Source organism: Hirundo rustica, chromosome 6 (genome assembly GCF_015227805.2).
Source record: "Hirundo rustica isolate bHirRus1 chromosome 6, bHirRus1.pri.v3, whole genome shotgun sequence".
Lineage (NCBI taxonomy): Eukaryota > Metazoa > Chordata > Aves > Passeriformes > Hirundinidae > Hirundo > Hirundo rustica.
The window spans coordinates 14534108-14550903 of NC_053455.1; the positions used below are offsets into that span (position 1 = coordinate 14534108).

At 40.4% G+C, this 16796-nt stretch overlaps 1 protein-coding gene across 7 annotated transcripts in view; it reads right to left on the reverse strand.

The window, feature by feature from the left end:
- Positions 1-16796, reverse strand: part of TUNAR (TCL1 upstream neural differentiation-associated RNA) — a 164183-nt gene that overhangs the window by 122336 nt on the left and 25051 nt on the right. The window lies entirely within an intron of this gene.

The window sequence follows — 16796 nt, forward strand, 5'->3', positions numbered from 1 at the left end:
AATAACACTCCAGATGCAAATGGGGATGGAAGATGTACAAAACTAGAGGCAGAGTGATCCCACACAAGACAAAGTTTAATAAAGGATGTTTCAGCATAGCTGGAAAGATTAGGTGGAAAGAAGGAAAGACTTTACTAAAAACCATCCCCTGATAATGCCTCCAGTCATGCATATAAACATGCTTTTAATTTGTTACACTATAGCATTTCAAATGTTCCATGAGTTGTGAAATTTAACAAGAGCTTTCATGCTTTAGGCTGAATCTGTTTTGGTTTTGCCTAGATTACTGAGCCAAACACAATGAGTTTCAACTCAATGCAGCATTCATGTGATAACATTTTCCCTGGTTAGTGTTTCCTTATGTATGGATGAACAATCAATGGGAAGTGATTAAACAAACCAATTATTTATCTATTACATTTGACTGCTTCTCCTCACCCTTCAAGAAATACACCAAGTCTGATGCAACATCTCCCTGGTAAAATATCTCAGCCATTGCTGAACACACACTTCTCCCAAGTGGCTCAGCCAAAGGAGAATGCATGCTGTCTTCATGTATGGACCTGACAACTGTTGTCTCAAACCATTTAAGACTTCAGGAAGTGGTATCACAATATGTTTGGATTTTACTCAACAGAAGCAACAAGATTTGCAACAGGAAATCCCACCATGTCAAAGTATTTATAAGCCTGAATATAAATCATTGAAGTTGGAAAAGACCTTTACGATCACCAAGTCCAGCTGTCAACCCAGCATCATCACCATGATCACAGTTAAACCATGGCTCAAGTGCCAAATCCATACTTCTTTTGAACACTTCCAGGAATGGTGACTCCACCGCTTCCATGGTCTGCCTGTTCCATGCTTGACAATTCTTTCTGTGAAAAAACCAAATTCCTAATATCTAATGTTTTTATCAACAGAGTTCCAGAAATACCACTTCAGTCTATACAAAAAGTGAAGACAAAAACCCCTAAAAATTGCTAGTGAAAAATACACTTAAACCCCTTTCTGTGTATTTCGTCACACACTGGAACATGAAACATATAAGAAGAGGGAGTCCTGATAAGTTTTACAGCTGAGGCTTTAGACTAGTGACTATTATCAGGCAACTGATATGACCTTCAACTCTTATACAAGATGCTTCTAAAACAAATTATTCTTGCTTAGGCAGCCAGAGGAGAAGCCTGCCTGGAAACACACACAATTCTAGAAATAAATGCTGGTAAAGCAATATTCTTAACAGATTGGTATAAATATAGTAACACATCACTCTTCCAGAGAGCAAGCTGGAGACCATAAAATTACAGACCAGCATCCCTGCCAGAAAGATCAGGGAATTGTTCCCATGTTGTCCTGTTGGTAACTCTCATTCCCTGGCCTATTTTAAATCATGTCTGAATATTATTCTAACATTAGTGTTACTACTAAAGCCACTGAGATTTAATTTACTGGCAGCAGGGAGGGGAAAAAAAAAAAAGCTAAAAATATTAAGACAACATAAGGCCAGATTCTGATTGGAGCTATACTGAACACATGCATTAACCCCAGTGACTTCAGAGTAATTACACAAGGTTGCTAAAATTAGCATCTTGCCCATAGCACTGAGCAAATTAGAAATGCATAGAAACAGATGAAAGGAGAGACAGCCAGTGAGAGCAAAAAGACACTCCCCCATGAAATCTTTGCTGTGTTGCTGACAAGAAAAAGGAATTTGGGAGAAAAACCCATTCCATCCCAACTTCTCCCCAGGAACCCAAGCAGGAGGGTGCTGGGGTGGAAGGTACTTAACAAGAGAGGGAGGCGTAGTGGAGAGCTCAGGAAGCCTTTCAAAAGGAAAGACAGGGAGTTTGCCTGCCAGGCAGGTTTTTGCAGGATCTCATCATTCTATTTATAACACCACATGCCATGTTACATTACATCACACCACGGCAGATGCACACCACATGCAACAAAAAGCATTAGAAACGCTGTGGGTTCTCTCCAGAATAAATGCCCACAGCTCGCCGTAGCAGCTTAAAGGCAAGTTTTCCAGGAAGGATTTGAAATTCTTTGGCAAAAATTTGTAACCTACAGAGTTAACTTTCACATTCTGCCAGCTCAGCGCTTTAGAACTCAGAGCATCTATCAACACCTCCCTGTTTTACATCCTCACGATTTTAATTTGTTCAGGGTTTACTCTTGCCTTTTCTCCAAGAACAAACTGCAGTGTAGTTTTTCTTACATTTAACTGAGTTTTATTCCTCTATCTATTCAGAAGCTCATCCAGGCATCCTCTTTCATGCCATTAAAGCAAACAGTCACCCGTCACACTGCAGCAAATCTGGGATGTCCCAGATGTTCTGGGGCCATCCACTGGCCTCACTGCACTCAGGATGGTGATTGGCCATAACTCTGGACAGCCTCATCTAGTCAGACCTCATTTTAAGTGAGGGTTGTATTGGAGTGGATGACCTCTGGAAGTCCCTTCCAGACTGAATTAAGGTTTTATGATTCTCAATATATTTCCTTGTGATGGAGGTACTATTTGTCACTAACATAAAAACCATGTGTATCATCTAAATTATTTACAGTATTTGCTTTGCTTTGATTTATTGGGTACAGAGTTCTCTTAAAGTAGAACAGGCAACGCTAGCTGATTGATTTGAACAAGTGTTTGCTCTTCACAGGAGCACATTGATAGAAATTAGTACAGCGGTTCATTTCAACTTCTGAAACTTGCAAATATCAGCTGTAAAACAGCAAGATGAGAAATTTTATGAAGGTAGGGAACAATTGCAAAAAATGCATCCCATTGGTATAGAAGTGAGATGAGATCAGAATCAACAACTGAAGGAAAGAGGGGCCATCTCCTTCTAGGGCCTATCCAGATACAGACAGCTTTGCACTGGTGCCAGTTATGTCCTTAGAAAAAATGGAAGATAAACATACAGTTAAAAAAACTATCACTTTGAAATCACTAGGAGATAATGCATGAAAATCCTTAGTATTACCATGTTTTGAGAAAAGGACTATGTAAACACACATAGTGTGTTCAATTAATTGTGTCTTCACATTAATAGTGAAGTTCATAGTGTCTTCAATTAATTGAAAACTGCATCACAGAAAATGAACACAGAGGCACTGAAGAAAGATTGCAAAGGACACTCTCAGTCGTTATTCCCCACATTCTGTAAGCTTGATGTTGTAAATTGTTGGTGTTTGTTTACTGCAGCATTTTTTTTACAAAAATATTATTTTCTGTAGCATGTCAGAGCTCATCCCTAAGCAGGGTCTCCATTTCACTTGAGATGAAAAACATGGAAGTAGTAGTTTTGGCATGAATTTAGCAAGTGACATAAGGTTGCTAATAGTGCAACATGGTCTTGGTTTGGGACAAATTTGGAAGGGAACTCCCAAAGGGATGATTCCCTAAAGGGCAGAATTCAGCAGCCTTTTCCCCCACCTGTTTGGGAGAAAAACTTGCATCGAGAGAAGTGGAAAAAACTGTTTATTTAACTCACAAACATGAAAAAAATGAATAATATTAAACAATGGAACCTCTCCTTGTTCTGAAGAGATGGCAAATTCAGAAAGAGCTGCAGCTCAGAGAGAGACAGTCCTTTCCGTGGGTGAGTCCTTGGCTCGCTCTCAGTCTCTCCGGGACTCAGGTGCGGTGTCCCGCAGCTTGAGGGGCCCCTGGATGATAGTCCTGGTGTTCCTGGACCAAGCAATAGCTGAACACTTCCTAAACACTTCTGGCCTCAGCTAACTAAAAAACTAACTATAAGCAAAGGAGAGCTCACTCCGTGCTGCAGACAGCGCAGCCCATGAGAGAAAATGCAGAGGAGCAAGTGCAGTTTCTGCAAACAAACTGCATGCTTCTTTCCTCCCTTCGCTCACAGAACCAGTTTTAAAGGTGCAGAGCTTAATATCCAGCATAAACAGAACAGACCATTGGGGATGCAAGCATCATAAAGTCACCCCAGGACAAATAGGAAGAAAAAATAAATTAGAATTAAGTAAAAGCAACCAAGCCAAAAGTTATGCAAGGAAAAACAAACAAAGAGGTTTTAGAGATATTTTGGAAAAAAAGCAGTCAGCATGATTTCATTCTGGTACTTTCAGAACATGTAGTATTATCTGTATTTGCTCTGGTGAGTCAGGTAGCCAACCACCAGCCTCAATTCTCGGTGCCTATTTAGTGTCTTGAGATAAGCAGTGTTTAGTGTGCAGTGTTTGTTGATTCTAAGCATAAAAGGATCTCATCCCTCCACTCCAGTTAATAGGATTATATATGCCAGGCAATTTGTGGTGTGTCAAATACCACATTGAAATCTTTACTGAAGTAATTGTTTAGTCTCCAGATTTTGAGTCACAATCATAGATAGTTCTTGCTCAGAGCAATAAATAAGCAATATCTTAGGCTACCAGCAGAGCAAGTGAAAGTAAGTTTTTAATCTGTTTTAAATTTAAACCATCTAAAGCTGTATCTGCTTACATTTCATCTTGCCCAAAAGTGTATCCAAAGTAAATAAGTGGTGTCCCATGAAAGCAGACAGGATCATGACAGCTTATGCGAGGAACTGTCCTGGCTCAGTGTCAATTGCCTAGACCTTTCCATCATATCAGGCCTAATACTACAAGTTCACTCTACTGGAAGAGCCTCAAGGAAGCAATGATTCATTTCTGGGAAAGCATTAGACAATAGTGGAAAGTCAGAAAAGGGTATTGGGTCAAGAATGATGCTTTCCCTTTCTGCAGTTCTCCACACTTACAAGTGTTTTGGAAGATACGGGGTGTTCTGGACTAAAGGCTACTGTTTGAATCTTGCTTGTTCTTAGTTGTTTGTGCAATAAATGTTACAGCAATATTCAGCAATTTAAAGATGGTATTCAGGATCTTAAATTACTACCTGTGTTTGCATTCACATCAGTACTTAAACTCGATAAAGACTCTTCCAAAAAAGATAAAACTATAATCTTCAAGCAGGGATGAAGAAGATTGCATATGTACCTACTGCATTTTCAGAGCTCCACTCTTACTTCACTGATAGGCGGATGCATGAAGATGCCTCCTGCCTCTCTCAATACCAATTTCACCTGCAGCACACACTTCACCCTGCGAGCATGGACCAGTGACAGTGCGGTCCCCAGCAAGATTTCTCATCCTTCTTGCCTTCTGTGCACTTCTCTCTGAACTAGGGTCCTGCAGACAGAGTACTGAGCATGCCTGACCTCTTCCTGCAGGCTGACCCACTGTCACACTAACTCACTGCTGAAATTCATAACCGGCTAAAGAGACCACGAGCAACACTAGAGCATTACTTCTTGGCTCACAAAGTTCGGTTTCCTGAAGGACAGTGAAACACACCTATAAATGGTTGGGAGGGCTCTTGATTTCAATGTTCAAGGGAAAGGGAAGTGTCCAGCAAAACACAATAGTTTCCTACTGCCTATATTTTTTATTAGTTTAAAAAAAATTAAGTAGGATTGCTTCTCTTTAATCTCATGACCACCAACAAAAACTTGCTTGCAGCAAAATGCCCTACAAATACTCATGTGTTTTTCTGTTTACATTCTTCTTATTCAGCCACATGTAGTCCTTCCACTGAGACTTGTCTGGAGGTAAATCAGAAGTTTGTTATCTTCTAAAACACTGGCTGAAGCCTCTATCCAGAAACCCCACTTTAAAAAGACAAGTAATATAACTTGCCAATCACTATTTTAAAAAAAGTTATTACTCTTTCACACCAAATTCTGCATGGCTGATTCTCCCTGGCCACAAATTAATTTATAATATATGTAAGTGAACTCCTACATTATTTTTAGTTATTGCAAATGCCAAGGAAATTTTAATGGCAGTTACTCTTGGGGGAAAATGTTGAGACAAATAAGATTTTAATTTTTTTAAGGTATCATCCACAGCTGGAGAAAGAATATGCCAAATGTTTTAATACATCTTTGCTGGTCAATAAATAAGCTGTGACAAGGTAAGAGAACAGGCCATTTGAGTTGTTGGAATGCTTTTTCCTCTGATCAAACCCAGCTACATCTCTGTCAGTGGCAATATTTTTCCCCAGCAGCACCTGCAAGTACAGATGTAATTTAATCCTGAGTCTCCCTTTCACAATAATTCCTCTTCAATAACTTCCTAACAACGGTGCCCTGTCTCATGTGCAGTAGAACCAGCAGAGAGCAAGGGCTGGACGTTCAGTGGGAACACCCCTGCAGAGACAGAGCTGAGGGAGAGCTTCTGCCACCACCACAGCGCGTTTTGCCTCTGGCCAGGGAGATGTGGCCACAGGCACAAACCCAGTGAACTGCACGGATCAGTGACTAATAGCAAGCTGAACTCAAACTAGAAAATATTTCGCATGATTAAGTACTACTTCAGTAGGAAAATAAACCTTTATCCAGACCCACCCCAAACGACTTATCTCCAGTATAATGTGGGTACTATCTTCAGTGCAAAGAGAGAAAGGAATATTATCCCCATTTTGGGACCCAGTCAAGCTGTCTATACTTGACAAAGTCCTGTTTCCCAGTGAAGCTATGTGCACTTGTCACACATACAAAATAAAAAATACCTAAGGTCTGGTCTTTCTAATTGAAGCTGATACTATTGACCTCATGCAAGTGTGAAATAAAAAGCCTGCACGCGCTTGGTTGACAGATGGTAACCTCAGGAAGCAGCACTTCAGCTGGAACTCTGAGCTCGCATTCAGGGAGATGAGCTATACAGAGACAGACCATTGGTCACACGGAAAATCCACAGGCAAGGAGAGGAACCAGCAGAAATTTCTCACATCTTCAGTCATTATTCTAACTATATGGTCTCAGCTTCAGGTTTGAAGGCACCTTTTAATCAATTATAGCATTGGCAGTTTTTATATATATATTATGTTGTTTATTACTCTGAGGGGTTTATGTTGCACATTTTACTGAATCAGTGTTTCCAATATTGTTCTTCTGGACAGCAACTGATGTTTTCATAATCAACAATGGCTGTCAAGGTCTTTTGAAAGCATAAGTATTTATTGATACATAAAGATACAGTTACCTAGTATTTTTTATTCTTTCATGATCCAAATATTCCACAAGATTTTTCTTATTTGCTAAAATACAGCACTGCAATAAAAACATCAGATACGTTTGTAGAATTTTGGGAATGAAGACCTTTTCATTACTTTTATGTAATCTAATTTCATTGCACTTGTTTTAGATTTAAACCTACTATAAACATATATGATATGTACTTGTTCCCTGTAACAAATTATGTTTTGGGATTTGGAACAGCCTAGCCCTGCAATCTCTGGCAAAACATTTGTCATTTTTTCAACAGTTCCACTCAAACCTCCTTTAATAAATTATCAACACCTGAAGGCAAAAAAGTTCATAAACTAGGGAAGAAGTATCCTGAATGATTTTCTGCCCTGAAACATTGACGTGAACATAGGTAGCCCCGAAAATATTCAGTGTCACAAAATAAACCTCCCAGAGGAGGGTTAGAGACCCAGGCTCCAAATGCTAAATTCATGGGCATCCATGTGTGTGGACCAAAAAGACATATTGATAAGCATTTGAGATGGACCATCTATTGCTGGCTGTGTAAAACCTTACAACCCATGCATGCAGAGAAAACAACTTTCCATTCAGCAAACCTGCTTTGGCATTTTCATTGTTTGATGTCTTTCCCATTTAAGCTTTAACCCAGGCCCCTGGGTACTCAGCCCAATGATCTACCACAGGAGAAATTCCAACCCACGAAAGGGTAAACAGGTATTTAAGATGCTACACGTCAGGCATTTTCAGAAATGCTCAAAATCACCCTGGATATATTTTTAATATTGAAGTCACTATGTAATCCCACACTGACATTCTCCTCTCTGTTATTTTTAGATCTGGAGCTTTTCAGGTAAAAATAGAGGTCGCATAAGGGCCGGCAAAAGGGGATTCTTGGCTCAGTTTAAACTGAAATGTAGATTTCTTTGCAATTGCCAAGATTACCTCTAGCCTCTCACACTCTACAGTTCTCTGATGTCATAATCCTTGCTGCAATTTCTGCAGGTAACAATACATCAGAGGAATAGTCAAAAGCCACATGCTGGTGTGTTCCAGATATACACATTGTCCCAGGTCTTTGGATCATTAAAGCAAATAGCACAAGTTAGACAAAAAAAAAGACGGCTAAAGACATGAAATGGAGATTTAAGAATAGTGCAGCCTTTTGTTGACATGGGTGGTGCCAAGCAGAAAGATGTGGAGGGAGCAATTTTCCCCTTGGCATGCCTTTTGTAGCTGCAGTGTCCCTGGAGCTCTGGGCTTTGTGGTTTTTTCAAGCCTAACTCTAAGCTGAGCAATAAAAGCAGCTTTTTGCTGAGGTGCCCAGCACATGGCTGTTGCTGAGCAGAAAGGTGTGGAGGGAGCAATCTCTGGGCAGTGGGATGCTCTTTTTTTGCAGTGAAATGGACCAAACCTTGCCACATTGATACTCATTGAAACAGCAAGATTTCCTTTCTTTCCATGAAATGAAGAATTTAATTTCATGAAAGGAAATAAAATCTCAAAGTCAGACAACAAAGTGGAACAAACTGCCTGGGGTTTCCACAATTAGGCACCAGTGTAATCCAAATACCAGTGTATTTGCACGTTCTATTCTAACAAAAGACATTAAGCACATGGAAAATATTGATTATTGAACTTAAGCCATAGCTTCAGCATGAGATGGGTTTATCCTACTGTCCTGGTCCCCAGGTTCATGCCTTCTCCATGCCCTACCTAAAGTGAGGAAATACTGCCACCCCTCCTTGCAATTATTGTGTCTCCTTCCAAAAGGAGACTCCGGTCCATGGGGAGGGACAGAGCTCCCCCGTGGCAGAGGCAGAAGGGATCGTGGGGATCAGGGAGAAGAGCTGTCCCAGCCACAAACCAACCCATCATGATTGTAAATCTCCTTTGGCTTTATGTGGGCTGATCAAACACAGGACAACCAGATCCAGCGTGTCACTGAAGCAAGTTCTGTTCAGAGTGACACTTTGGGCACTTAATGAAGTGAACACAGGGGTGTTCAACCCAAACTGTCTCCAGTTTGAGCTTATTCTTAATTAGGTTAAAAAGACTTCAGTACCACAGTGGCCATGACTGCTAATGTTTTGTTCCACAATCAGATCTTAACAAAGTTGTGAAACAAAGTTCCCTGAAAAAGAAAGTTAAAAATTTTAAAATAATAGAAGAACGCTTTGAAGAATTCCTTAAGGAAGGCTCAAAAAAGACTCAGACACTGTAAAAAAAAAAAAAAAAATCCTCCATCAGAGAACAAACTGCAAGGTGAATAATAACTACACTATGTTCAGAAATTAAAGGCTGGATATCACTCTAGGGCTGTATTTTGAAGTTCAGGCAGAAAGCAAGTGCTGACAGCAAGGAGCTATAACTCGGGTGAGATGGTTTCAAATGGGCCATCTGGTCAGCAAAGGAACAGAAGTGGCAATTGGAAAACCTGAAAACATCTCATTACAGCACATCACAACTGAGACTATGATTCGGTTTCCAGCTCTCCTTGAGAAAGCTTGCCCAGACACACACAACCCAGGCAACAGCTTCCCGTGGCAGTTTGGAGAAAGAGAAGGAGGGAGGGAAAAGGGAAGGAATGAAGGGTTTCTGTTGTGGAGTCACATAATAAACCATAATGGACTATATTTAATCACACAACATCTAAAGAAGCCTAGAGACGTGAAATCATACTGTTCCCAAATACCAAATCTTAAAGAAGATGGCAATAAGTTCCTTTTTGCTCAGCACTAAGAACCAGTTTGTAGCACCTGCAGGAGGATGTTTCTAACATCATTTATTTCCTGTGTTTGATGAATACATCAGATCTCTGCTCCTACCCTCACGGTAGTATAAACAGGCATTTTGAAAAAGGTGAACCAGCACACATTTTAATAATTGCCACTCCTGTGTCCTCACATCTTGGGAATGAGAAAGGTGGGGAATCTGTTTCTGCTGGGATGTGTGGCAGACTGCAGCTCAGCCCTCCAGCAGCCTCTTCCCACAGCAGGCAATCTGATGCAGAGGACATGAGCATTCACAGACCTCTTCAGAAGCCATGACATGTACTTTGCTCTTTATCAGTAACAGTGAGGACTGGAATTACCAAGACACTGGCCCTGTTTCTGGATTCCTGAAAGTAGATGATTTAGCTTTTGTTTTGTGGATTAACATTAGCCAGTGGGAAAAGTGTATCCTAAAAATCTTTGAGCAATCTTGTGATGAAATTCCCAGTTGCTCTTTTTTGTAAAGTTTGCTTTGTTTCCACTGTTCTTTCTTTACATGATTTAATCTCCTTGAATGCTCTTCATAATTCATTTTTAAGTTCCAGGAATTTTTATGCTTCCGTCAGTTTTTATTATATGTAGGATTTACACTTTTTTTTCTGTCCAATTCAAATGCATAATGCATTACTTTGGTTGAAAACTTCTGCAAGTTCTCCAAGACTGTACAGTGTTTAAAATAAAATGATTTCCCACACTAGTCAGGCCAGCAAATTTAATGCCTCAAGTGCTGTAATAACATGGTTTTAAATAGACTGCTGAAATATTAATTTTAGTGTTCATTTTTCTTTCATTCTGCCTCTATTGTTTGACTTTTCTTCTTTCTGTCTATGTTTCAATAACCTCTGGACATCATCACGACCACAGGATGATTCAGATGTTGGGAGAGCTATATGTTTCAAGCCACACTGTGTTCCAAAGGAACATATTCCTTATTCATCACATGGAGCCAGTTTTCTTTGAAACATCTCATCTGTCTTTCAGACACCACTTCTTCAAGTTTAAAGATTTATTTGTATTAAACTTTGTAATACTGTAGGTACCTTAGGTGACCAAATTGTAGAATTACCCTTTTTCTTTGGTCTTGTTGTTTCTCTAGTTGTTCTGCAAAGTCACCAAAAAAAAGTAATTGCATCCCCTAGCAATCCCCTTGGTGCAGGAAAGGCAGCAGACTGAAGTGATGTTGTGAAATTGGATAGCAAGAATAAGCAGCAATTTTGAACCAGTAGCATTAGAAATCAAGAAAGATGATATTTAAATAAAGACTCAGTTCAGACAACCTTCTGGAAAAGTTTTATATTATATCTCAAGATGGACTGGCATTCAGACTGAGCTAAAATTGGTATTTACTTTCAACATACAATATTTCAATTGAATAACTATTACAGGTATATAATTTTTTAATGTTAATAGTATAAAGCATTTTTGTAGCTTTGATTTTGTGTCATCTACCTGATTTAGTCAAAGGGTTATAAACTACTCATGAAAGTCTTAAGGCTAGAAATGGGAAGCCTTCAAATCACCCAAGGACGTAAGTTCAGGAACAAAGCCACAATTGCGGAAATGGGAGGAAAAATTTTCAATAATTAATTTCCAGGCAAAAACAATTTGGCAAGAGGAACGGCAGTTGCCTCCAGCAGCAGGACCACAGGTCTGGTGAGCAGAAAAGCCCTGCTTTCAGCCAGAATAGGCTCAATCCAGCAGAGACAGAAGGTGCAAGACCGTGTCCCTTCGGATGTACCATGGACCTGTCAGGCACACCAGCCTCACACTGTTATTAGCAGAAACAAAGACTTCACTCCTGAGCGCTGCTGGCAAGTGTCCTTTGGCTCACTGCTTGAGCCTCCACCAATTCATCCAGCACAAGCCCTGTGCCCTCCTCCAGGCACGTTTCCTGGGTGTAAGCACGCAGTGGTCATCGCAGACTTCTGTGAAAGACTGGATTTTATCCAAACTAGGTGTGCAAGGCCTGACCTTGGCCTGTAAACCTGAACAACAAAGGAGGCATTTGGTGCTGTTTGCTTGGCTGTCTCTCCAGCTGTTTCTCCCTTGCAACAAAGGCTGTTTGATGATTGCCAATTGAAAAAAAAAAAAAAAAAAGACCAAAAAACAATCAAAACCCCCCCCCACCACATTTGGCTACTAAAAGGGATCCTTAAGATTATACTATGCCTTAGTGAGACACATGAAAATATTTCCTTCTTTCCTTGGGTTTAAATGCCCTACTCAGGAGGGAGAAGATGAATTCAGAGATTAATGTAGTAGAATATCATTTTTTACACAGTTACTCCCCACTGCAGTCAGATACCTGGGAACAGAAAACAACAATATTAAACCAGAGCCAAAACTATCTTTTAAACTGAGCCACCCAACCTCTAGCACGTCCAGACCAAGTAGGGACAGAGAAGGACTCAGCCAAAGATATTTTCATTTACTTTTTCTCGGAGAAAAAGGAATAAAATGACTGCACTAGATTATTTTGGTCCAAGGGATTCACATTCATATTCTCCTCAAAGCAATTTTATTACACCTTCACACAGATTTCATAATAACCAGCAGAGGAGAAAGGCAAGGCACCAGAAAAGTTCCAGGTCCAAAACAGTGACAACTGGATAACATAAGGGCTCTTTATGTCATTTCATAGATTCGTAGATTGTGCTAACGGATGGAAGGGGAAAAAAAAAAAAAAAAAGATTCTTAGAAAATATTTTTAAAAACTGGAGATAGAAGGGCACGCTTAAAATTTCCAGCCACGAGCAGTCCGGTTCAGTTGTACTTTCAGCGCGCAATTATCTAAGACCCTCTCTCGTTTATATGGTAGTAGCTTGTCTCAGGCCTGCTCAACAGGGCGCTCCGCAGCGCCCGCTCCTCCCGCAGCCCCGGGCCGGGCCCCGCTGGGCCGGCAGCGCCCGGAATCGCCGATGGGCTCGGCCTCGGGGCCGGGAGCAGCCTGCCGAGGAGGGGAGTTTCTCCTCGCTGTGTGCTTACCGCAGCTCTCTTCTGCCCGCTGCTCACACGCGGCGTGGAAACGTTCGGAGAGATGATTGTTTTCCCAAGGAAGGGGAGGCTTACTGCGGCAGCTTGGGATGAGCCGCGCCTCGATAAGGAGCGGCAAAGCTCATGGCGAGGTTCAGAAATTATTCCTGGATGATTATCACAGCCATAAAGCTGCATTTTCTTTAAAATTCTAATTAAATCTAGGCAAAGTGAGAAAAATAAGTCAAAACAGATCTGGACATTAATGAGAGGTAAAGGCTTTGGTCTTTTGCAATTTCAAAGAAAGGTAATTACTAAGGGATGTCTTAGCCCCTCACCACAGCAGAGGAGGAGCACAGAGACGTCTGGATTCCAACTACCCCTATTGTTCTCAGATAAAATAATTTAATGTTAGACAGGTAGCAAACTAGCAAACATCAAGACAGAACAAGGAGCTGAAATAAAAGTAGTCCATATAGGTAACAAACCCCACCACCATTCTCCTTACTGACAGCTCAGCTACTCTAACAAGGTTTTTCTCAAAGAAATTTTTTTATAGGTTTGCCCATGACTCATTATTCATTTTGGGGCACAACAGAACATTTCCTTTTAGCAAGTAATTTCCCATCACAAACTACACAGTGAGGTGTGGTGATTGTATGTGCTAGAACACTGATCACGTCACAGTGTGTTGTGTTTTACCAACTGCAGTCATCAAGTACAGACTTCCAGCCCCCCCAGGACAGAAAAGGTTTGGTTTAAGGTGAGGGGTTTCATCAGAGTGTATCTTTAATGAAAACCAGGCAGCATATGGTTTGCTGGCATTGCTTTCTAAAAGGGTTCTGTGCCTTTCCCTAGATGAAAGTGTATTTTGAAGGCAATTTAGGGACAAGAAAACAACTAATCTTATTTATGGGAAAAGAAACCAGGAGGGAAGACCAGGCTTTGGCTTATACCCTTGTAATATTATTACACATTATGCTGGTTTTTTTCTCTTCCAGATGAGAGAGGTGGATTTAGGAAGGATCAGGTCTCTGCTCACTCTCATTCTCTGCAGGTTATAGGAAGGCAAAGCCTGCTCAGATCACAGCATTGATGGAGCACTGGGGGTTGTTTTAGAAACACTGACTTAAAATGCTTTGCATTCAGAACAGCAAGTTTTATGTGGGATTTACTTGTATTTAAATGCAACAAGCAATTTGTACTGAAATGCAATTATATACTTAGGATTGCCAATGTAAAACAAAGGATTTAAAGTCAATGTGTTTGAGGACTGTGTTATCCTTTTATACAAAGAATGTTTCACACAAATGCCTTAATCCCTACCACATCATGGTGAGCCCTGAGCCCTATAGTCTGGAGTCTTTAGGATGACACTTAAGAGTTTCTGACCACAGGAAAGGTTAGCTTTGCACCACTTAATCTCTAAAAGTCCCTTTAGCCACGGGTGCTTCAAATGCATGGTAAGAATGTAAAATTAAGGTTAGCAATTCAGAAAGGCTCTGAAAGGGATCTAGTTTTCCTGGAAGAGGAGCTCTGCCCACCATCATAGCAATATAAAAAACAATCTATTTCCACCCCAGCAAAATTGTAATACCCCTAATCTCAGTCATAGCATGCACCACTGGAAGTGCTGGATCATGGACTGCTGTACTGGGACATGAGGAATGTGATATATGACCTAAAGTTAATTCGTGTTAGGTATTGTGATATGTAATTAATTCACAGTAAAATGTAATAAGATGCAATGTAAAATTGATCTGCGTTCAGTCTGATTTAAGATCAGTAAACCTAAAAGTGTGTTTAGGGTTAACTAAGACTAAAGCTGCATGGAGGGACACGAGGGTTGGGAAAAAAGGAATTCCTGCCGGGAACCGCTTCGGGATAACCAAACAAAAAGGGCTAAAAGAACGGAAAATGGGAGATGGGCGCGCTAACGATCAAAGGATTAGAATCAGATCGGTATCTTATCTGTTCTGGCCCGATTTAACATTTCCAAACCTTCTCTGGACACGGCAATCACAGCATTGTTCCACTCTGAGAATCCATTCAACGAACTCCGGACCTGAACATGAATATCTAATGAAGCTACCAAGAAGCAAGAGTTCTACGGTCTCTGTCTACTCTCAGTGGAAGACTGTATAAAAACCAGCAATGTTGGACACAATTTGTGAACAGAGGGGGTGGCGGGCTGACAGAGTCTGTTACCGCGTTCACCCAGTGCCGAAACCCCAGGATTCGACGCTGTTCCTTTTAATTGTGGCTATGGGAGACTGTGTTTAAGTCTCAAAATAAAATTCTAAATTTTGATTCACTGAATTTGGCTTGGAGATTTATTACAAGGAACCAAATGGCAGAGGCATAGGCAGAGGGGATGGAGATAAACTTCTGTGAAGCATTGGTATTAAGATGCAAGACATGAAAAGAGAAGTCAGATCTAGACAATCAGAAGCAGCCTTGAGAGAAATATGTGAATAGCAGACTACATAAATTGTTTTGCCTTAGCTGATACAAGCTGAGCTTACAAGTACAGGTCAGGAGATTTGGCTGTTAACCCCAAACACAGAGGATTCAGTCTTCTGCCAGCTCAGGAGCCAGAGAAGGGTTTTTGATAGTGAGCAGTTGCAAGCTACATCATCTTTTAAAAAGTAAAAATATAACATACAGAGGCATAAAACTTCTTATCAGTTGAGAACAACAGCATCAGTAATGAATTTTCACTATTAATAAATCTTGCCTCCAGAGTTTCTCCAGAAAGCTTAATAAATATTTCATTGTGTTCCATTCTGAGAAGTAATCCAAAAGAAGACTGAAAATCTTGAGGAAATGTGAAAGAACTGTTTGAAGTGTAAGATTTTGAAATGCTAATAGCTATGAGGAAGCATTAGCACTGTTTATCTCTGATTGCACCAGGAGCAGAATATCCATGAGAGTGATTTAATGAGCAAGACATCAGTGTAGTGCTATTAAATGCTTCTCAGGCATAGTGGGATAATATTCCGAAGCCACTGCAACCATGACACTGCAGCCTTAAACAGAAGGAGAATTGGAATTTCCTTCCCCCTCAGTGGAATTCAATGGAATTCCCCCCACCTTTCATCATGCAACATGGATAAATTCAAGCCTAAATTACCACACACCATGTCCACATAAGGTAATCTCATATCACATATAACATCTTGCTTCTGAAACCTTCAGCACAAAATAAAAAGCCATGCACTCAGGGCAGAACAAAAAGCCAAGACAAGCATCTGGAAAGTTAAAAATAGTTAGAGCAAACCTCATTTGAAGTTGTAATGAACAACCTAGTCTCTAAAGGCTTTAAATGAATATCCTCAAACACCAGTAAACATTTTAAATATGTATTCACAGTCCTGTTGGATTCTAATGCTCCTCTGATGAATAAAGCTGATTCTCCTTCTCAGTAAATAATTCAGCAGCAAAGAATTGCTTGGCCTGGAAAAGAGATGAACAATGGGCCAAGACGTAAGATGGTTGCTCTTTTCTGAGAGATTTTAGCCTCAGTTTTGACTTTGTGGGTAGAGGTTTCTGCAAAAGGGGAAGTCACACAAGTAAAATTAGTGTTTGTATTCATGACCGCAGTTTAGTATCCATTTTTTCTGACCTTTATTTTGTTAGTGGAAGAAAAAAGAGTTGTTGGCATGAAAGAGAACCAAGAAACATATTTTATAAAGGCTCCTCTCACAGGAGAGTAATTTTTGTATTCAAGGACAAAGTGCAGTTTAGTTCTACCTGTGGTCAGGTACATTCATTCTGTGGTACAGTGTTGCTGGTATTAGATACTTGGGAGTTCAAGGTACCCAGGAACTTCATCCAGAACAGGATTCAGAAAGCAAAATACTATTATTCTATGTTTCCAAGTTGGGGTTTATGTTTATTTAATGTTAGCACAAAGATGCAGCTAAGTACTGAAGAGCAATCTGATTAGGAGTGAGGGTAATAGTAGTAAAGCACTCCTAAAAACCAGGCAGTTTCCTCCCTGCTA